The sequence below is a fragment of the Phascolarctos cinereus genome, unplaced genomic scaffold, assembly GCF_003287225.1.
Source record: "Phascolarctos cinereus isolate Bilbo 61053 unplaced genomic scaffold, phaCin_HiC Scaffold_4;HRSCAF=312, whole genome shotgun sequence".
Classification (NCBI taxonomy): domain Eukaryota; kingdom Metazoa; phylum Chordata; class Mammalia; order Diprotodontia; family Phascolarctidae; genus Phascolarctos; species Phascolarctos cinereus.
In genome coordinates, this window is record NW_027555847.1 from 580,699,029 (window position 1) to 580,720,723 (window position 21,695).

Here is a 21,695-nt window from a genome sequence, read left to right on the forward strand (position 1 = left end):
TCAGAGGATAGGTAGTTCATACCTCTTCGATTTTGGAAGAAGAAATTGAAATCCAGCAAGGTTAAGTGATTTGTCCAAGGTCACACAATTAATATGTACCAGAGGCAGGGTTTGAACCTAAGTTCTTTGACTCTCAGCCTGGTTTCTCCATAGTATCAAGCTTCTGCCCAATCAGAGACTTCTTACTGATGTGGCCAGGTGTTTTCTTTTTTTTTTTAATTTTGCTTTTCTGTTGTTGTAGGCACTCAGTTCATCCCTAGTGCCAAGTTAATGTTATTAATAAGAATTCCTCTTTCCTCTTCCCCAAGTCTGAACTACAAAAGATGACACATCCTTATACTCTATGTTGCAGAAAACATCCCCCATGTAATACAGGAGAATTGGAAAAAGGAAAACCAGATGATGCACAGGGGGTGAAGGTACAGATGAAACAAAGTATCACCTTATTGGCATCTCTCTAATAGTGGGAAACATGATAGGTTCTGGGATATTTGTGTCTCCCAAAGGAGTTCTGAAGCACAGCAGCTCTTATGGACTCTCCCTGGTTATTTGGCTTTTTGGAGGGGTTTTTTCATTATTTGGAGCTCTGTGTTACGCAGAGCTGGGGACCATGATCATTAAGTCTGGAGCAAGCTATGCCTACATCTTGGAAGCCTTTGGTGGTTTGGTAGCATTTATTAGACTGTGGTCATCTTTACTCATCACTGAGCCGACGACACAGGCTGTCATAGCCATTACATTTGCTAATTATATTGTTCAGCCCCTTTTCCCACACTGTGAGCCTCCATATGCGGCTGTCAGATGGATCGCAGCTGCCTGCGTATGTGAGTACCATACAGTGTTATCTTTGTTACTTTTATAACTTTGCTTTATTTATTGAAGGTGATTTCATGGACCATTTTTGAAACTTCCTTAGTCAAAGATTTCTAATTATTGAGATAAACTCACAAGAAGGAGCAGGGCACAGGGGATAAAAGGATGACTCACTCTCTCAGTGCCCTGGGTAAGTCCAGCAGGTACCCATGTCAACAGAAGTGCCTTATAGGAAATTCCTTATCTTTTTTTTTTTAGACAATTGGGGTTAAGTGACTTGCCCAGGGTCACACAGCTAGTAAGTATCAAGTGTTTGGTTTGAGGTCACATTTGAACTCAGGTCCTCCTGACTTCAGGGCCAGTTCTCTATCTACTGCACCACCTAGCTGCCCAGGAAATTCTTATCTTGATGAAATCACAAGTCCAGTCAAAAACCAAATCTCACATCTATATAGAATTATGAAGTTTAAGAGGCACTTTCTTCACAGTGCCCTTCTGAGGTATTTAGTACAAATAATTCTTATTTTATAGGTTGGGAAACTGACATGTGAATTTTTTTTTTTTGCCCATGATTACACAGAAAGTGTCAGAGCTCCGGATATGAGCTCCAAACCCAGTATCCTTTCCATTTTGCTTTTCACTTACATTGGGCCAATTCACATCTGAAAATACAAATTTATACACAAAGTAACTTGTAGCCAAAATCTATTTATTCCTCCAGAAAGCCACATTTATTTATTTTAGATGTATCCACTCAGAAGAATGTTAATAATGAAGGTATGATGCAAAAACGTGTCATATTACTTTTTTTCTGAGAACCAGTTGTTAAACATTTACTAGTACATCCCTGGTTGCAGAGGACTAGGTAGATAGTGATAGTGATGAGAAGAAGAAGGAGAAGAAGAAGAAGAAGAAGAAGGAGAAGAAGAAGAAGAAGAAGAAGAAGAAGAAGAAGAAGAAGAAGAAGAAGAAGAAGAAGAAGAAGAAGAAGAAGAAGAAGAAGAAGGAGAAGAAGGAGGAGGAGAAGAAGAGGAGGAGGAGGAGGAGGAGAAGGGGAGAGAAGAAGAAGAAGAAAAGAAGAAGAAGAAGAAGAAGAAGAGAAGAAGAAGAAAAGAAGAAGGAGAAGAAGGAAGAAGGAGAAGAAGGAGAGGAGAGGAGAGGGGAGGAGGAGGAGGGAGGAGGAGGGGAGGAGGAGGAGAGGAGGAGGAGGAGAAGGGAGAAGAAGAAGAAGAAGAAGAAGAAGAAGAAGAAGAAGAAGAAGAAGAAGAAGAAGAAGAAGGAGAAGAAGGAGAAGAAGGAGGAGGAGAAGAAGGAGGAGGAGGAGGAGGAGGAGGAGGAGGAGAAGGGGAAGGAAGGAGAAGGAGAAGGAGAAGGAGAAGAAGAAGAAGAAGAAGAAGAAGAAGAAGAAGAAGAAAGAAGGAGGAGAGGAGGAGGAGGAGGAGGAGGAGGAGAAGGAGAAGAAGAAGAATAAGAAGATTTATGAAACATTTTTAAAATACAAAGAAGAGAGAAGAAGGAAGTTCAGGAGGGAACACAGAAAAGCAGGGCGGTTTTTTTATTATGATGTTTGGTATTTTTACTTTAAAAAACAATATGTAATAGAAGTTCACAGTTTAGTAAACAATCCTCTTCTTTTTATATCGAAACTTTCATGTTTGTTAAGTTCATAGTAAAAAAAATTTTTTAAGAAAATATTATGAAATAGAATATAGTAGCTCTGATCTAAAGATGTTTCAGTTGACAGTTTCCTGGGTTAGTAGGTAATGAAACTGGGACAAGAATCTAGGTCTCCTGACACCCAGCTCTATCCCAGATTGCATTCATGTGTACTATGAATTTGTCTCACTCTGACATCTGAGAATATTTATTAATTGGAAGAGGGAGCTTCTGATGTTGGCTCTTGTTTCAACTTAGTAACAGGTCTTGGGAAAGTATTTTAGCTTCTGCTTTAAGTTCTATCATCAAACAGAATTCCAATTTCTCCTTGGTTTCCCCACAGATGATTAACTATAGCAATACAAAAAAAAAATCTCTGTAAGACTTATGTAAACAACATACACAACAGTGACTCCATCTGGACCCACATTCAAGGACTGGATTGAGTTTGGGGTTTTCTAGTCCCTAAAGTGAGGAGTCTGGTTCTTTATTCCCTTTTGCAGAACCCTCAGGAGAATCACTTGAAGTTTAGGTTTAGCTCATGACTAGGGTTGCCCCTACATTGCCAAGTGGTGGGAATAATAAAAGGCAAAAAAAGACAGTCCCTACCCTCATTAGAGGCTTTGCATGGGTATTGTGACCTGTAGCACCACAGAGCAGCTGTGAAGACATTCTCTTCATAATCCAAGTATTCCCCAAGGACATACTATATTAATGCATTTTTTTTTACATTATGAGGCTTAGAATTGTTTTCATCAAGTCATGGTATCATACAGCTTGTATTCATATGTCATAAGATGAATTCTGCCCAGTTTGGTTCTAATTATTTGAAGATTATATAGATCATAGTTCTGGACCAAACAAGCCTCTTAAATTATTTGTGTAAAACTGTTAGTTTGGGGATTTTAAGATAGGGGGATTTTCAAAGGCTGCAGCCAAAATATACTGTTGGGCACTGAGAATGTTGTAAAGGGGTGCTGCTATGAAGTTTCCAACAGTTTGTTGTAGGGGAGAGAACACTGAATTTGGAATCAAAGGCGTGGGTTCAAATCTCACAATTGCTACTTGATAGCTTAATAGCAAGCCATTTAAACTCTGTTTAAAGCTGTCTAATCTGTAAAATGAAGAGTTTGGGCTGTGAGAGATACTGTCTGGTCTACAAAGATCTTCAGGTGTACTTAATTAAACTCTAGACAGGTGGTGTACATATCTAGTGGATAGAGTGCTAGACCTGGAGTTAGGAAGACTTGAGTTCAAATTCAGCCTCAGACATCAGCTGTGTGACTCCAGGTAAGTTATTTAATCCTGTTTGCCTCAGCTTCCTCATCTGTAAAATGCACTGGAAAAGGAAATGGCAAATCACTCCTGTATCTTTGCCAAGAAAACCCCAAATGGGGTCATGAAAAGTAAAATACAACTTGAAAAACAACTGAAACATTGGCCTATAAGATTGATGAGCTTTTAAATCACAGAATAAGTATAGTACTAAGCATCTTACATATTGCCCTTTTTTCTAAATTTGTGACACATTGATGAGATGATCTCTAAGGTCCCTTCCAACTCTAAAATCTCATGGTGCTATGGCTCTATTAATAATCTTAGGAGTATTGCATTTGTGGGCATGTGGCATTACTCCAGCTACTGGGGGGGTGGAGATGACTAGGGGAGGTAAGTAAGGAGACCAAAAAACCCTAGAGAAAGAATAATTACTTTGATAGACATGCCTCAGAACCTTACTAGCTGTATGATCCTGAAAAAGTTGCTTAACTTGTCTTAGCCTCAGTTTCCTCATCTCTAAAATGATGATAATAAAAACACCTCCTACCCAGGGTTGTTACGAGGATCAAAGGAGATAATATATGTAGAGTACTTTGCTAACTTTAAAATCATATATATATGTTAAGCAGCTCCTGTTTCTTTTGATTTATTGCTTTTAAAAAAGCTGACAATTCTACATTTGTCATTTTAAGAGTTTTCATTGAAATATGACTGATTAGCACAATGTTCTGTTCCATAAAGAGACAGCTTTGTAGTAGTAGATAGGGTGCTGGACTTGGAGTCAGAAACACCTAGGTTCAAATCAGGAGTATGATGAGCCAGCTTGAACCAGCTCCTAAGAGCCAATTGTTAAAAATTTTAGTGTGAACATTTGTACCTTGGAATTTAGCAAATATAAAGGCTTGATTTATTGTTTTACTGATTACCTAGATTTAGGAAGGTGTGGAGAAAATGTCAATAATGCAGATTAAACTTAAAAGTGAGTTGTGCATATATGTATTTTTTTTTTCCAGGAGAGCCATTTGTTAAACATTTACCAGCACACTCCTGGTTCAAATCCTGCTTCCAGCACCTAGAAAGGGCAATTAATCATTTACTGTCTCTGAACCTCACTACATCCTAGAGTTGTTGGGAGACTTTACTGAGATAATCTATTCATTGTACCTTACAAAATATACATTATACCTACATCAATTTGTAAGCAAGGAGGATTTTTGTTATTCTTTTTAGATAATAGGTTCCAGGATCCTCAGCCAAAATAGATAGTATTTCCCACGAATTATGGTTGGAAACAACTTCTACCTAGACTGCGCAATAGAGATATAGGGATGACACAATGTGATATATACTACACCTGTGCTGTGCTAGGTGACAACAAGATTGCTAAAGTTAACTGTGAACTTAATGTTGGCAAATTGCCTTCTTTTGTGCTTCTTTTCAGAGAGCACTGATCAGTGAGTGGGGATTTGGGGAATGTGGCAGTGTAATGCTGCGCTTGCCTCAACTGGCCCCCATTGAGGCTTAGGGGGATTGGGGGGGAGTACACAAGCTGGAATGCTGTGCCTGTCTCAACTGGCCCCCATAGAGACACAGGGGTTGTTGCCCCCCCTTCTCACCAGCCCCTGCAAGAAGGGTGATTAGGGGGTGCTGTGGACGTTGATGCTTCCATTATCAGCAACCCTCTTGAGAAGACTAGACTAGAATAAAGCAAGCTTATTTGACTCTTCCGAAGCTGTCTTCCTGTCCTGGCTGCCTAGATCAAGAGTGAGCCTGTTAGAGGCTGGAGTCCAAAAACTTCAGTGTTGTTACTTGTGTTGCACAATTATATTTACATTTTCTCCACAGCTGCCTTAAGCTTTTTTTATTTCCTCCATAGGTTCCTTAACATTCATTAACTGCATCAACGTGAAGCGGGGAACCAGAGTGCAGGATATTTTCACATATGCCAAGATTTTGACCCCTCATCCTGATCATATCTGTGGGTATCTACAAAATTTGTAAAGGTAAGGAAAGAAGGTTGAATGTGAAGATGTGAGTAAACAAAATCAAATATGTATGTAGAATAATTAAAAGAAGAGTAATAGAAAAGTCAAAATTAGAAAAATTATGATACGTATGTTATTCCTGAGGATCTTCAGGACCCCAGTTCACTCATTCTTGAAGGAGATTCCTTACTGAGAGTTCCCTAAATTAATTAATTCAGAGATCCAGATTAAAAAATTAAAAAATAAAAACCTGCCTACTGTATGCAAGGTACTGTATAGGCTACAAAACCTTTAGGAGTATTTTATTAGCCTATAAATTTAATGAACTAAAATTACAGCATTGATTGTCTTATACTACTACCCCTCCCTTTTGAAGCACAAAAACTATACAACTTGAGTCATGCTAAGATCCGTTCACAAAGATTAAGGGAGTCAAAACTAGATAAGGCCACTAGGACTTTGCCTTAGGGTGAAAAATTTAGATGGCACAAAAACGTAATACAAGTACTCCGGAGTTAAGGGGAGCAGAGCTCAGACTGGCCAAGGGAAGGGGGTGAGGCAAAACCAAAAAGGAGGTTTGTTTCTAGGTTGCTATGGAGTCCTGGACCGAAACTTCTTCACTCCCACCCTCCTTGCTCATCCCATAAACAGATCACCAACTAGCCCTTTCCTGCCCATTCCCTTCCTCAGGGCTTCCTTTACCTTCTCTTCTGCTCTCCCTCCACTAATGCCTATATTTTCCCTCAAGAAAGGTAAATAATAATAATAGCAAAGCCAACTTCCTGCCCTAGGCTTTGAGGAAGGGAGCCTCTTTGGAAAGCCTCTTCTTTTTTTCTATTTAAATTTGTTTTTCTAATTTTGAGTTCCAAATTCTCTTCCTCCCTCTGGCCTTTCACTCTCCCATTGAGAAGGCAATTAATACCCTTTATACATGTGAAGTCATGCAAGACATAATTACAAACCATCCATATTGAAAAAAAAAAAAAATGAGAAAAATAAAGTGGGAAAAGATAGGTTTTGATCTACATTCAGAGTTCATCAGTTCCCCCTCTGGAGATGGATAGCATTTTTCATCCAGAATCCTTGTATTGGTTAATTATCTAAGTCTTTCACAATTAATCATCATTAATAATATTGTTACTGTAACCAATGTTCTGGTTCTATTACTTTACTTAGCATCAGTTCATATAAGTCTTCCCAGTTTTTTCAGAATCCATCCCCCTTGTCATTTCTTAGAGCACAATAGTCTTCTATCAAAATCATATGCCACAATTTGTTTAGTCATTTCCCAACTAATGGACATTAGGGAAAGCCTCTCTGATGGAGTAAAAATAACATCAAATCCCATAGATTGGACAGGATGACATCTAGAGCTCTTTCCAATTCTGAGATTCTACCCTCTAAGTCACTTTGATAACTGATTTTCTCTCCCACCCAACCAAATTTGTCTTACTTGTTCCTTACATTATTTTCACATCATGAATCACAAAGTTGGTTAGTGTGCTATTTGTCCCAGTTGGCTCTTCTTGTCATAGAACTTGAAATCACTAGTTATGCCTCTGAGTATTAATAACACCTGCAAAGAACACATTGATATAAAGATGGTTGTTGTAGAAAGCTCGTTGGACCTGGCATCAAGAAAGTTGGGTTCTAGGCCTGATTCTGTCATTATCTGTGTATGTCTTGGGGCCAGTTACTTCCAAAATTTGGGCTGCCAGTTCAGGCCTGACTTCGTGTTTGCCTCTCTATCTACTGCATCACCTACATGTCTCTGGATGAAAAATCTTTAGACAAAAAATAAGTTTAGAAAAGGCTAGTAAAAAAAAATCATGTGTTTAAGGAAACTGTCTGCAAGTTGTACTGGAGAGAATACTAGATTTGGAGTCAGCAAAGCCTGGAGTCAAATGTCTGTTCCACCTCAAACATTTACTAGCTGTGTGAGACTAGGCACATCAGTTTACTTCTCTGGGCCTCAGTTTCCTCACTTGTAAAATGGAAGATAGGATTTAATGACCTTTAAGGTAAATTCAAGTAGTAAATCTCTGATCTTATTCTATGATTGCTGATTATTTGTGATACAGTATCTATGCTTTAGGATCAAGTGGACAGCTGTAGTTCTCTGCTTCTGAGGGACAAATATGGAAGAAAAGTATGAAAGCATAGCATGATCCTAATAGAACTGTGTCACGAGTTGAGGCTGACAAAGAATGGTATAGTCAAAATAAACATATTTTTGAGCTATACTGAGTAAAAAAAAAACAGATAAAAAAATTCCTCAGAATCATTGCTCTGAGTAAATGAGACAATGATAACCGACAGTATTGGTTTTTTGGTTTTTCGGTTTTTACCAAGAATGAATTTAAACTAGAATAGTACTAAAATCGCTAATGCAAAGTTGAGACCCTAGTTGGAAAATAGCAAAGAGGACCTAAGTTCACTGGTGAATTTGAGTCATCAGGCCCAGATGACCTACATTCCAGAGTACTGAAAGAACTGACAGATGCAGGTATTATTCTGGCTGGGTCTGAGGAGGAAGGGGAAGAATTGGAGGGAGAGGGGTCACATTATTTTTATATTTGCTGTTGTTGTTGAGTTGTTCAGTCATGTCCAACTCTTCATGACCCCATGGACCATAGCAGGCAAGGTCCTTCTACTCACCACTCTTTTTCAAAGTCTGTCCAAGCTCATGTTCGTTGCTTCTATGACACTATCTATTCAACTCATCCTCTGCCAACCCCTTTTCCTTTTGTCTTCAATCTTTCCCAACATCAAGGTCTTTTCCAATGAGTCCTGTCTTCTCATTACATGATCACTATGTGAATTAATTTCTTTAAGTATTGACTGATTTGATCTCCTTGCAATTCCAAGAGACACTCCAAAGTCTTCTCCAGCAACACAATTCAAAAACATGTTTCCAAATATTCCATGTGGGCATAGCCAAGACAAATTACATTTCCTTAGTCTCCTACCTCTTTCCAAATGAAATCTACCTGGAAAATGAGAGGATTAGACAGATGATTTCTAATTTCCCTTCCAAATTTAGGCCCTATGATCATATAATTTCAATTCTGCTATTAGGATTGTTGCTGTAGGATATGGGGAATTGCCCTAACCTTTGCAGTAAGGTGATAAAACATATGTTTTACCTGTATTTTTACAAATTCTATCTTATCTCTTTGATTGACTTTCTTGAACCCCCTATAAAAATCAAATATATACAGTGGATAGAACTCTGTCCTTGGAGTCAAGAAGACATGAGTTCAAATCCAGTCTCAGATACATGGCACTTACTAGCTGTGTGACCCTGGGCAAGTCACTTAACCCCGACTGCCTCACCAAAAAAAAAAGAGAAAAAATCAAACATATATTTGACACACATATTATACATGTGATATAAATAATATGCATAATATGTTTTTTGTGTATTGACCTAAACATATTCACTAAGACAAAGATATTCAGTTCTCTCATTGCCTTTTCATAGGGCCATGAGTGTAATGGCCAGAAATAGTTAATGTACCCCTATGATAGGACCAGGTCTTTTTAAAATCCTAGGGATTAATTTTCCCTAAAAGAAACTAAGTTGTCCCTGGGACTTAATTGACCCCTGCTTTCCTTGACATAGCTTCCTAGTCACCTGAAGTCATAAAAATTCCCATTCATGTGGATTTGATGCCCCTCTGACTCTCTGATATCTGAAGATCATCATACCTTGTAACACCTTGCTGTATAATGATAAAGAAAACCACCCTACTTTTTTTTACTTTGCCAGTGTTCAATAACTTGTGGGTGCCTCATTTCATCCCAACATGGAACCTGAGCTAACTGGGTCCTAGCAGTAGACTGTATGACCCTGGTTAAGTCACTTAACTGCTCTCTGAATCAGTTTCCTCATCTGTAAAATGGGAATTATAATAGCACCTATTTCACAGGGTTTTTGTGAAGACCAAATGAGATAATATTTGTAAAGTGCTTAGCACATTGCCTGGCACATAGCAGATGCATGATAAATGCTTATTTCTTTCCTTTCTTTACTTATTCCTTCACTTCACACAGATATCAGATGGAAAAGTATTTTCTTATACCAAAAGACTGACTTATTAAATTATTGTAGGAGAAACAGATAATTTTAAGGATCCATTTGAAGGTTCCACCAGTGACCCAGGACCTATGGCACAAGCTCTGTACTCAGCTCTTTTTTCCTATTCTGGATGGGATACACTGAATCTTATCACTGAGGAAATGAAGAATCCTGAAAGGTACTGTACCTACAATTATATAAAAATCTGAAACGTAGAATTCCCCAAATAGTAGCCACTATGATAATAATATTATAAGAAAATCCAAGGAAACTCCCAATTGTTTGATTGTAATAAATTTTGTTAATGAATTAATTGATAGATATGTTTATAATAAAAATAAATTACATCCAGTATAAGAAATATATGGTAAAGATACTTTAAAATGGTTTTTAATAGAAATCAACATCTGAATAAGTAAAGACATATCCTGCAATTATAGGTAGGCAGAGTCAGAAATATCACAGGGTGACCAGGGATTTACCCCAGATGCCAACATTGGCATCTTCTTGTCCTCAGGGTTATACATCTTCCCTTTATCCTTCCAAACTCCTGTCCTCCCAAGAACACTAGTCACCTGACTGGTTCTTTCCCTCCTTGGCCAACTCGCTGCTATTCCCTAGCATCATTTCTCCATGATGCCTCTATCCTGGGGCCCACCATCCCACCACCCACAGGGGTTATCTCTGATAGGTTCTGTGAGAGCTCATACAACACAGAACATTCAGAATTAGTGCAGAATAAACATGTGTGGAGGGGAATCAACTGTCATCACGTTCCCTTCTAACCCTCACAGGATCTATAATCCTCTGCTCTCCCTTTCTTCTCTGAGCTCTGACCTATTACCAAGTTCTTCTTTGTTCTATACACCTTCCATTCACATTTCTTCCATCTTCTCATGTGTCACTGAAACCTAGCCTTTTCCACTAGACACCACATCTTTTGGAATCTTCTCTAAGGCTGGCTCTTCTTTCTCAAAAACCCCCTCTCTAACGCAGGAAGATTTGATATACTTCTCCTTCCTAAGTTACCATCATTCAGCAACCATCTCTCCACCTTTTCAAGGTAACTCAGTCAGTACAGATCCTTGTTATAATTCCTAATTATGGCTCTGTGGTTGGATTAAAGAAATATAGTAAAAATGTCAATAACACCAACCAAAATGGGCAAAATATCAAGAAAAAATTGAAAAGAGTTGTGCTATAAATCAGCAATTAGTTTTATAAAACTTGCCTAGTTTTAGAAAAATAGATCAATGGAATGGAATACAAAACTCAGAACTAGAATTTGGCATATATGAGTTGACAAACCCTCATCTAAAAAATGCCAAGGAATGGAATCAATTCAGTAAAAATTATTGGCTACATTGACTGGGGGTATAACACACACAAAAAAGTTTGAATTTATGCCATTCCTTCTAAATAATAAATTCTAATTGGATCCACAATCTGAATGTTAAAAAAAAAGCCAAAATCTCAAACAAAAAGAAATTGTATATTTGTTTCAGTTGATAGGCTCCATGACATGAAGATAAAAGAATATTATTGAAGGAAAAAATATCTAAAATTAAAAGAAAATATATTGTGGAAAGATATGTAGTAAATATACAAGATGAAGATCTAACATCTAGATTTTATAAGGAAATAACACGTCTATAAGAGTGGATAATACACTGTGTAATGGAGAATTGAACAAAGGATATGAGCAGTTTTTACAGGAGGAAAATTCCAGTACTAGAAATTATATGCTATTAGACTTTTTGCTGGCTATTAGGTGCCAACTGCCTCTTACCATCAGCTTTTCCTGATCCTCTCCCTGTCCATGCAGTGTCCCTTATTTTTAATGCATACTACTAAGATTCTTTTCGTATCTGTGCATGTGTTGTATTCTCCCCTTCAACCCTGGCCAAAGGGAATATAATCTTCTTCAAGAAGGGGATGATTTCTTCTTTGCACCCACCCACTTGAAACAAAACAATTTATTCAATAAACACTGACTCAGAGCCTACTATTTGCATAAGGCTCTGTACTAGATGCCATAAGAGTCACAAATGAAACAATCCCTTCCTTCAAAGGACTTACATAGTAAATGCTTAATCAATGTTTGTTGAGTTAAGTTGCAGGCATCAAGTTCCCGAACTTGTTTTTGTCATGATTTTGGGTCAGCAGGAGGCCATGATTTAAAGGTAGAGTGGTAGAAGGAATACTGATTTGTGAGTCAGAAAACCTAGGTTCTAATTCCGTATCTACTAATTACTACATGTTGCCTGTATGACCTTTCAAAAACCACCTACCCTCTTTGGACCTCAGTTTCCTCGACTGTAAAATGAAAACAGGGGATCTCTAAGGTCTCTTCCAACTCTAAATCCTGTGATCCCATGTTGCAATTTTTTTCTTTAATGTCATAGTAACACAAACAAGATAGACTTAGAAATGATAAAAAGGGTCACTAGTTCTGATTTTCTGTGCCTCATTAAGATAGTCCTACTGATATTTCCAGGCCCAGGTGCTCATGTGACATGGACTGCTTCATGGGTTAATTAGTTTCCTATCTTACAAGTCTTACAGCAGAAGTTGGATAACCATGTCACAAGCATTAAAGACTGGATTTATGATTTAGGTAGAAATTAGTTAACATGTCCTCTGAGGTTGTTCCTGACTCTATCGTTTTATGATTCACAGGCCAAAGAAAATGGGCCATAGTAGGTCAAACTCATCTTTCGATAATGCCTGATCATACTGGGATGATATGTTCTTGGCCTCAGTGGTCCTCTATAAGCCAGAGTGCTTTGTAAACTATTCAGCGCTATAGAAATGTATGCCATTACTAAGAGTTCAACTGGTTGACCAAGTAACTAGGAGTATGTTTATATAAGAATGAACAGCTTAGCAGAGAAGTGGTACATATGACTGTGGCCATAGTGTCTTATTATGAGATCTTGGTTTATCTTGCTTTAGAACTTTTGTTTTACGAATAAAAGCCTTCTTGTTGATTATTGGTCAGGCACTCAAGTCATTTTCTTAGATCAAATACTTTTTGTTGGCTGTTAGTGGTCTATTTCTGGTCTTAACTTAGCTGTGCTGTATCCAGTGCATGCAGTTTAAGAGAGCTATTTTAAATGTTCATTGTGAACATTTATACCTCAGAAATCAGCAAATGCTACAGATCTGGGCTTGATTTACTCTTTTGTTGATTGTCTGGAGCCAGGAGTGGGGAACCTGTGACCTGAAGGCCACATGTGGTCCTCTAGGTCCTCCAGTAAGGCCCTTAATAAAAGGATTTACTCTGTAAAACTTGGACTCAGTCAAAAGGTTGCACCCAAGGCCCTAGAAGGCCACATGTGGCCTTGAGGCCACAGGTTCAGCACCCCTGCAGTCTAGACTTAAAGGAGTTATGGATAAAATGTTAATTTAATGCAGATTACACTTTAAAGTGCATTGTGTGTATATTTTCCCCCAGACATTTACCAGCACATCCTTGAAGGAAGAATATTTCGGTTACCTGTATAACTTTGGGAAGGTCACTTAACATTCCTGGCCTCAGTTTCCTCAAGTGTAAAATGAAAGTGTTGAACTAGATGGCCACTAAGGTCCCTTCCATCTATGAATCTCTGATCCTATGCTCTTAATGTAGAATAAAATGGAAACAGCAGCCTTTGTAGACTTCACTTTAACATATGGTGTAGTAGGTAAACATTTTTTGGCATTTTTGGTAATTTCATAATTGCATCAATCCATTCCATTTGTCTCAGTGTCCTAATATAACTTCTCTAAAATAACTTCATCATGAGATTCATTCTGACAAATTATTTCTCAATGAGTTTCACTTTTCAGAAACATGTTTATTTGCCTCTTATTGTTGTGCTGTTTTATTCTCTCTCTTTTTTTTTAATAGACATTTGGTAATAAGGTCTTCAACTATGCTCAGTGGCTAATTCCTCTTGCAGTCGCCATGTCTGGTTTCAGTGGATTAAATTCATCAATCATTGCAGCTTCCAGGTAGGAAAAGCTCAAGGTGTCCACAAAATGCCACCCTTACCTGCCTCCCCTAGCCTTTGGGGATCTTGCCCTTACCTGAACCTTTAACCTATTGTTTATACTTATTTTTGTTATTCTAATTTAGTGCAGTTGTTTGTCAGTTCCCACACATATAGAGACTCCTCCTCTCTCCAAATCTACTAGGAGAGCAATCACCTCCTCATTTATCTTTCCATCTCTCTAACAGGTAGCAGTACCTTGAACAAAATGGGCATTTACTAGAACTTGAATATCCCCAGTAAGGTTTTTTGTTTTGTTTTTAAAGCTAATCTAACAGAAATTGACAGCTCCTAATATTGCATCACATTAACTGAACAAAAAGGGGCAAAGCACATAAAGGTTTGGTCATGTTTTATGTTGCAAACTTGGGGGGGGAGGGGGGGAGGGGGGAAGGGTGGCTTTCAAAAGAAGGAACATAATCAATAAGTGCTAGGAAGTGTTCATGCCCCTCTTCTGTTCCATGTGACTGTGACCCTCATGAAAACAGAATCTAAAAACAGATTTTCCTTTCAGGGCTGAGAGGAAAGTATCCTTTGCGTTCAGGCAGCTAAAGGAAGAAGTGTTACACAAAATAGATTGTTACTGACAAGAAAATTGCCCCCCCAAAAGAAGGCGGGGCAGGCAGGCATTGCTGTACAAAAGTGCTGAGTGGGAGAATTCAGAGTGAACCAAATAATATCTGACTGATAAATATTTTTAAAAAATTAAAAAGCAGAGGAAAAGCAGAAGCAGGGTGGTATGATGAACTGAAAGTTAGCCTCAGAGTCAAAAAGATCTCACCTTTGTCATATACTAGCCTTGTGATCCTGGAGTGCTCTTGGTGCTCCGGGTGCTGATCTGCGTTGGGAAAGGAAATTAGTTCCTCAGGGGAGCCCCCCAGTTTGATGACCTCATATTTCCAGTAATAAAATGAAACTCTCAATCTCTCTCTCTCTCTCTCTCTCTCTCTCTCTCTCTCTCTGTCTCTGTGTGTGTGTGTGTGTGTGTGTGTGTGTGTCTCGTTTTCTTTTGTTAATTGTCTAGAGTTAAGAAAGTTATGGGGAAAATGTTAATAATGCAAATTAAACATTTTGGGGGGAAGAGAATTGGTGGGCAGAGGTAGTGATACAAAAAAGGGGGGAAGAAAAGAGAGTCAAGGAAAGAATTTTTAAAATACACAAAAGAAAGTTCAGAAGTGGACAGAGACAATCAGTTTTTGCTACTTTTATGTTATATTTAATATGGCAGGGGGAACTACAGAGTGAGGAAACTGTATCCATGCATGTTGGTACTTTCTCTGCAGCTGAGAGATTAAGTAACTGGCCCAGGGTCATATATAAGGGATGTTAGAAGGCGATCTTGAACCCAAGTCTACCTGGACTTCCAGCCCAACTCTTTATCCACTACAACACATTATCTCGATAAATGTAATTTACATTTTAAATTTACTTACAGTTAATACATTTTAAAAAAACCAAACTCCATATAATAGTTCACAGTTTCATCTACAATCCTTTTCCTCTGTCTTTCGTGAGTTGAAATGTTCATGTTTGTTAAATTCAAGATAAAAAAGAAAATTTTAAAAAATGTAGCTGGTGAATACCAACCCAAGCCTTCCAAATCTCCTACCTGTTTTACAGACTGTTTTATGTTGGCTCAAGAGAAGGGCACCTCCCATGCAGTTTAAGTATGATACATGTCAACTGTTTTACTCCAGTTCCTGCTCTCCTCTTCAATGCAAGTAAAAATGCTTCTTACATAAAACAGATTGTGACAGACTCTCATCCCCTTCACTTTCTTTCATTCACTTGAGAATTAAATTAAGAAATAATTTTAATTTAGCAAGAAAGTATGAGACACATTGGGCCTGGCTCTCTTCTTGGGTTTCTTCCCAGGGAAGAAACATATATAAAAGACTTTCAGTTGAACTCATTCATTTAATGTGGTTAAGATGGTGGACAGACATAAATGGGGAACTCTAGCCCTGCAGTGGGCAGCTAGGTGGCATAGTGAATAGAGAACCAGACCTGGAATCAGGAAGACCTGAGTTCAAATACAGCCTCAGACACTTACTAGTGTCACCTTGGGCAAGTCACTTAACCCTGTAAAATGTTCTAGTGAAGGAAATGGCAAACCACTTCAGTATCTTTGCCAGGAAAACCCCAAATTGGGTCACAAAGAGTCAGATATGACTAAAATGTCCAAACAAGCCCTGTAGTGGAGCAAATACCCCTGCTCATGTAACTGTTCTGCATGCCATTCCTAGAAGGTATGTGTCCTAAATCATCTAGAGCCATCCTTTCCTGAAATGGCACCAGAAAGAAGTCAGAACTGAGGATTCAGCCTGTATGAGACAGAAGTAGAAGCCAATGGTCACGTCTATACACAGCCCTTGACTTGGACATCTTCCTGTCATTTATAGGATCATAATACATTAAGAGTTGGAAGGGGCCTTAGAAATCATTTAATCAAAAAATGTTTTTTGTTTTATTGATGAGGAAACCAAGATTCAGTGAGGCTGACTTGCTCAAAGTTACAGTGGTAGCACTGAAACTTTAACTCTTATATTCTGACTCCAAACCCCACAACATTTCATCCTACCTCATACGAAGTAGTGCCTTGGAATAACTGAAAACTCTCTGGAGAATTTTCTCTGCAACTTTGGGCACTTTTTAGTGGTGCTATTAGCATATGATTTTTTTTTAATAGTCTGGATCCAAGAGGACATATAGCTTAAACACAAGGCCTTTTATTGGCCTCATCTCCCCTGCAATGGATCTTCCTGCTCAGGAAACAAGATTTATGCATATGAGTCAACAGTGAGATGTGGCAGCAATGGAAGTTAATGTGATTATAGGCTTTAATTAATGGAAGCACAATGTCCAGAATAAAGGAGGTTATAATCCCACTGTTTCTGCCAGAATCATACTACCTCTGGGAAATGTTATCCAGTTTTATATGGCACATTTTAGGAAGGATGCTTTAAAATGGTATTGTGTTGAGTGGAGGGTAATGAAATGGAGTGGGGACTCCTGGATTGTATGTCTGATAAAGAGCAGTGGAAGACACTAGCATTGGTTAGGCTGGAGAAGAGAAGACTTAAGAAAACAAAATAGCTATCTTTGAGCGTTTGAAAGGATGTCATATAGAAGAGAGATCTGACTTGCTCTGCTTGGCCCCAGAGGACAGAATTAGGGGTAATGGTTGGACGATGGAGGGAGGCAGACATAGGCTATGGATAAGGGAAATTTTCATATGTCATTATTGTTGTTGTTCAGTCATTTCAGTCATATCTCACTCTTTGTGACCACATTTGGGGTTTTCCTAGCAAAAATACTGAAGCGGTTTGCCATTTCCTTCTCCAGCTCCTTTTACAGATGAGGAAACTGAGGCAAACAGGGTAAAGTGACTTACCCTGGGTCACATAGCTAATAAGTGTCTGTGTTCAGATTTGAAGTCAGATCTTCCTGACTGCAGGCCCAGGGCTCTATTCACTGTACCACCTAGCTGCCTATATAAATATCTATATCTATAAATATAATCTTACAAATATCTATAAATGCAGTTGGCTTCTCTGGGAAATACTGGATGTCCTATCATTAGAAGCTTTCAAGCAGAGGTTGAATGACCTCTTATTGGAGATATTATAGTGAAGATCCTTGCACGGTTACAGTTACAGGGTTTACTACATGATCTCTGAGATTCTTCCCCAACTCTAAGATTCTGTCATTAGTGATTTTATTTTCAACTCAGACTATTTTCCACAGCTTTGAATACTACTTTGGTCTAAGGACTATCTCATCTCTTATAGCTGGGAAAACTTATTATTTCTATATCTTAGATATGAAATTAAGGAATATTTTTTTAAGTGAGGCAGTTGGCATTAAGTGACTTGCCCAGAGTCACACAGCTAGGAAGTATTATGTGTCTGAGGCCTGATTTGAACCTAGGTCCTCCTGACTCCAGGGCCAGTGCTCTATCCACTGTGCCACCTAGCTGCCCCAAGGAATATTATTTTTAATTATTTCTCCCAACAAAACCAATCCTAGGATAAACAAACAATAAAACCCCAGTCTCATACATAGTTAAGCAAAATGACTTAAAAAAGATTGTAAATACTGGCATATGCAAACATACCCTTCTGTTATTTGCTAATTAAAAAAAGAAATAAAGACCATATATTTTGATTTGAAAAAGGTAGCTCTCCCTCAGACGCTTACTAGCTGTGTGACCCCGGGCAAGTCACTTAACCCCGATTTTCTCCAAAAGGAAAAAAAAAAGGGTAGCTCCCAAGCTGTTCTTTGTACTTGACATTAGTTTTACTGTTATTTGAAGAATATCACAATTCTTTTTAACTTATATAATGATAAATGTGTTCCTCTTAGCAGGAGTGTTTAGTGCAAGTTATTCTGATTAACTGGAGTTTGCCAAGCCAAAGTGGCTGACTTTCTTATCCCCTTTTGACGTTAGGAAATTCAGGTCTGTGACTCATGTCATCTACATATGCTTTGACATTTCAGTGTTTGCCTTTACCCTGTGTGTTGCATAATAGAGAGCAATAATTTATACTTTCCAGTAGTCTAGTATTTCTTTTAGAAAAGGTTAAAGTTATCCCTGCTATGTGGTTCTTAGAAGCACTAGTGATGGGGAATTTTTCATTTCTGTGAAATTAGTTCCTATTAATACAGAAATAATTATTTAACATTTGCTGAGCTCCACTCTGTGCAGAGTTATGGCACCGGTGCTACAGTGTTGAGAGAAGACAGAGAATAAAAGCATGAGAAAACGTGGTCTGCCCTGACAGAGGAATTTATCTAGTTTTAGCAGACCCCTTTTTACATTGGGGGGGGGGACTTCCAGTAAGGAAAATTCCTCTACCAATATAAATCGACAATTATTCTTAGACAATTGCATGAGTCACAGGGAGGTTAATTCAATCAGTTAGTCAATAAGCATTTATTAAGGCTGAGCTGAATGCTGGGGATACAAAGACAGAAAACAGTACCTGCCCTCCAGAATTCCTAATCTAATGGGTTAACTGATTTACTCATGGTCACATAGACAGAAGTAGGACTTGAAACTTTGAAACCTAAACTTCCTAATGTTGAAGTCAGCTCTCTATCCACTATACCATGCTACCTTTTTAGAGGGTGGGTTGGGGGTGGAGGGATATATCTAGTTGAAGGAGACAAAACATGTGCATTACCTGCCATGACAAACAGTTACAGGTAATGTACTCAAGTTGAATAAGATGCCTCCTGCAAATCAAAGACCTAGACCCAAGAGGGAAGGCAGAGCAAGATTGAGGTGATCCAGAATGGTTTCCAAGAGGTAGATTTTGGTCTGGATATCAAATGAGTTGATAAGTGTCAAGATATTAGGGGACACCCTGTTTTCCAGAGCTAAGGCTCAGCAAACAGGCTGCGCCCTGAGCTTGGCATCACAACAATCCTTTGCGCTCACCCTCTGGATGATCTCAGTCACAGCAAAATCCCAGAATTGTTTTATACCAGCACCAGATGCTTCCCTAAGCTCAGACAAGCACCTGCAGTACCAATGTCCCAGTTATGAAGTTCTGCTAGGAATCAAACTTGTCGAGTTGTTGCTGTTACCCCTCATTGTCAAGGCTACAGCTCACTGTGTAGCCATTGGTATAAGTGTTGCGATCTCCCCATACTGCCTTGGGTCCCTCCCACTAGGGGCAGATCTCTGGCATACGTGCCCTTGCTTTCAAGCTGTTTTCCTCACTTTGAAATTAAACTTCTGTTTGATTCCTGACTCTCCTGCTTCTAGCCTGCTCTGTTCAGCTCCAGTCACCCACAGGTTAGAGACTGGTTCTCATCCTGTTGATGACAGACAATTTGGCAAGAAAGATGGCAAGAGAACATTTTAGATAGGAAGGAAAGATTCATGTGTAGGCCTGTGTAGCACTAGTCACATGTGGTTCCGCCACTCCTTGTTCCCCTAGGTCAGTTGGGTAATGTTTGCAGGAATCATACATATGCAAAGAGAGCATGGGCCCTCTTTCCAGGACATTCTTTACCAAGAAACTAGGCAGGAACTATAAATCAGATAAGTGACACTCAAATGGACCAGTGAACTCATCAATTTGAAAGTTCTCCCAGAGACACAAATCACAAGCTGTCCAGGCCTATATGTCCTTGTGAAACTCCGATCCATGTCCACCCAAAGTTTTGTCCCAAAGGGGTTCACTCAGAGCTGGAAGCCTTTCTCTCTCTCCCATTATTTCAAAGGAGTCAGTGGAGGACTCTGGCTATCCACCAGTTATCCCTAGCTCTTGCCACATGCACAGCCCATCTTCCCTTCCTACATCCAAGTCTTTGGTAATGTTCTTTACCTTGTCCTTCTTTGGAATCCCTCCCTGGTTATACGTTGCAGCCTGCTTATTCCCATCATGCATATCTTCATTGCAGTGGCTGGAGCACTGGACTAGGAATCAGGAAGACCTGACTTCAAGTCCAAATACTTACTAGCTGTGTGACCCTGGGCAAGACATTTAACCTCTATCTGCCTGAGTTTCTTCATCTATAAAATGGAGATAATAATAGCACTTACTTCCCAGGGCTTTTGTAAGGATCAAATGAGTTAAAATTTATAAAGCACTTTGCAAACCTTTAAGTCCTATATAAATGCTATTATTATCATCATCATCATTATTATTATTGCTTTCTATATGATGCTCATTTTTAGTTCTTCAGAGACAGTGCTGTTCCCTGTCTTGCTGACACATGGCAGCATTGGAAAAATGCATTAACAAGATGGGCCTTCGCTTTCATCAGGGTCAGTGAAAGAGCTTTGAAATTTCCTGAGAGCAATCCAGTCTGCTCTACGCCTATTCAGTTCTGAGCTCCAAATTATGGTCCATCTAGAGAGTCTGTCTCAAATATACATATGGCTGGATATAATCTATAGAGGACATTGCCATCACCCTAGTGCAGACCCTCGTCACCTCAAGCCTGAGCTATTTGCAGTAGTCTACTAGTTGGTCTCCCTGCCTCATATCTCTACCTCCTCCAGTCCAGCTTCCACTCAGATGTCAAATTATCTCCCTAAAGTACAGATCACACACCCACTCCACCCCCATTCAATAAACTCCAATCACCTCTAGGATCAATATAAACTTTTGTTTGGCATTCAAAGCCCTTTCCTTCCTACTTTTCTACTCTTTCTTCACCTTACTTCTCCCATGTACTTTGCAATCCAATGACACAGGCCTCCTTGCTGTTCCTCCCACAAGATACTCCATCTCCTGACATCTTGTAGTAAAAGAGCTTATAAGAAAGTATTTTGTTCTACCAAATCAAATGCATTTTTTTTTATAATCAACACACAATAACAAAGTGGGATCTGCTCCTCTCTTCATCTTTCAGTTTATTATGGAATGATAAAGATGTGCCTATTGCTGAATATTGCTTGTGAAAACCCTCGAGTTCCCTAATGATTGCCCTCATTGAGGATTTACTTAATTTGTGTATTTATGATTCTCTTAAAGATTTAGTATACATGGGAGAAGAGGCAGATAGATGAGTAATTACTGACAGCCTTAGTCACCTTTTATTTCAGTATTTAAGGTCTGCTATTTTGTTAATGATACTTTGGCATCTTCTTTTCCTTCAGATTTCTTGTATATCAGGTCATCAACTCTTCCACAAATGTATCATCTTGAACATAGATTTCCTTTATATTTACTTAGTCAAATCGGGCTGCTTTTCCCTGCTTTAATTTTATAGGCACAACTGAGACTGTGTGATTGTTCCAACATCCTTAAGGGAGAAAGGAGTTTGCTGAAATGTTGTGGGGCTTTCTGGTTATTCTGTATAGGTGGGGAGAATTTCTACACAAAAGAA

At 38.8% G+C, this 21,695-nt stretch overlaps 1 long non-coding RNA gene across 3 annotated transcripts in view; it reads left to right on the forward strand.

Annotated features, from left to right (window-relative positions):
- The window catches only part of LOC110196740 (uncharacterized), a 47,319-nt gene that overhangs the window by 17,951 nt on the left and 7,673 nt on the right, over nt 1-21,695 (forward strand). For all 3 annotated transcript variants that reach the window (XR_013486282.1, XR_002321305.2, XR_002321303.2), the window contains exons 2-4: nt 5,624-5,750; nt 9,847-9,991; nt 13,706-13,809. This is a non-coding gene — a long non-coding RNA (uncharacterized LOC110196740). The remainder of the gene's footprint in view (nt 1-5,623; nt 5,751-9,846; nt 9,992-13,705; nt 13,810-21,695) is intronic.